We start from the raw sequence: 1,972 nt of genomic DNA on the forward strand, positions 1-1,972 counted from the left end.
TCATATAGAAATATACAGGTTGGACATAGGTCGAAGCATAACCAAAGTCCACTGCTCCCATATCTGATCTCCAGGGAGTAAAAAGCACTTGAAGAGGCTTTCAGATCCCTAAAGTACAGCTTTCTATGTTTCTCTCACTTTGTATCCATCCAAATTGCAGCCTGACCAATTTGTGTCCTTCACAAATATTTGAACTACCTCATTTTTACTTACGAAGGGAAGGCTCCTGGATATATTCAGAGCTAAATTGCCCCAAAGCAATTTTGTGTGTTTATCTTAAGTGTGCTTGTTGGTGTGGCCCTTTTAATATTATTATAATAAATAGTTTAAAAAGAGCATAATTGCTTCTGTAAATGATCACTTGTGATCCAAGGCATGGGGTGGAAGGAGTACTAAGATTAAAAGTCATGTCTCCTTAGCCTTTGACTTCCATTAAAACAGATAGCATAGACAGAACTGGAGTGCGTCATTTAATTTATATCTCCAACCTTATTGCATGTGATAGTGATTCTGTCATGTGATTCCAGATGGAGATGGCCAATGGCAGCACCATCCACGAATTCATTTTGCTGGGATTTGACGTTCAACAGCGGACGCGATTCTTGCTCCTTGGCTTTTTCTCCATTCTCTACATGTTCACTTTGGCTGAGAACATCACCATCATCACAGTGGTGTCCCTAGATAACCACTTGGCCCAGCTTCCCATGTACATCCTGCTGAGCAATTTCTCCTGGATGGAGATGTGCTATGTGACCACCACTGTGCCTCGCATGCTCTCTGACCTAGTTTCCCCTTATGTTCCTTCCCTGACTGTTTCCTCCAGTTCTACTTCTGGTTCTCTCTGGGCTCCACAGAATGCTTCTTCCTTTCAGCCATGGCCTTGGATCGGTACTTGGCCATTTGCCACCCTCTGCGCTACCCACAACTTATGACCCAACATTCCTGCTATGCCTTGGTAGGGACATGTTGGGTTGTTGGCTTCCTGTGGTTTCCTATCCCAGTGATTTTGATCTCCAAGTTGTCCTTTTGTGGTCCTAACATTATTGACCACTTTTTGTGTGATCCTGGGCCAATTCTGTCCCTGGCCTGCCCTCCACTTGGAAATACTCCCTTTGTCTTACAAATATTTACGTATGCTCTGGTTTCAAGTAATGTGTTCTTTGTTTTGCTGTCATATGGCTTTGTCATTCTCAATCTGATAAAAACTTCAAACGAAGCCAGTCGTAGGAAGGCCTTCTCTACCATCTTTTTCCACATAATGGTGGTGACAATTTTTTATGGCAGTGTGGCAGTGGAGTACTTTATTCCAAGGGGAGAAAGTCGCTCAGAGGCCAGCAAGGCAGTCACATTCTTCTACGTGGCCCTCACACCTTTTCTTAACCCCCTGATCTACTGTCTGAGAAATGATCAGGTGAAAGAGGCCCTGGGCAGGCTGCTAAAGAGAAAGAAAACGTTTCTGAGGAGAAGAGAGAGCATGGTCTGTGGCAGCCCCTAAGTTGTAAAATTCCCTCCCCACTAGGGTTGCCAGGTCAGAAGCATCCCAAAACCTGAGATTTTAGGGATGGACCCAAGTGATGTCCTGGGTGTGGGCTTGTGTGATGTCCTGGGGTGGGCTCGAGTGATGTCACGGGGCAGGCCTGTGTGATGTCATTAAGCATGATACATTAAGCATCAATCACAGTTGCTTGGAGTGCACAATTAAAAAAAATATCCGACTGGAAATTAATCTAGACATCTTAGCTAAAAGATGGAGCCTGGGTAGGGAACATTTAATCTAGCCTACTTGCTTTCAGCAAGAAGGGTTTAAGTGCCTTCAGACCAGGCCAGTCACCAGCAGGCCACTGTAGGAAGAAAGGAGCCTAGTGTTGTGGAGATGTTAGATGGGAGCATTCGGGAGTCAAGACGGATGCCCCTGAAGGCTGCAATTCTAAACACACGTACTAAGCCCCCATAGACCTCAACAGGATTTACT

At 44.9% G+C, this 1,972-nt stretch overlaps 1 pseudogene; it reads left to right on the forward strand.

The window, feature by feature from the left end:
• The first annotated feature begins 533 nt into the window (after positions 1–533).
• LOC133367399 (olfactory receptor 11G2-like) lies at positions 534–1,495 on the forward strand (annotated as a pseudogene).
• The last annotated feature ends 477 nt before the right edge of the window (positions 1,496–1,972 follow it).

This window comes from Rhineura floridana, chromosome 11, assembly GCF_030035675.1.
Source record: "Rhineura floridana isolate rRhiFlo1 chromosome 11, rRhiFlo1.hap2, whole genome shotgun sequence".
Taxonomy (NCBI): Eukaryota; Metazoa; Chordata; class Lepidosauria; order Squamata; family Rhineuridae; genus Rhineura; species Rhineura floridana.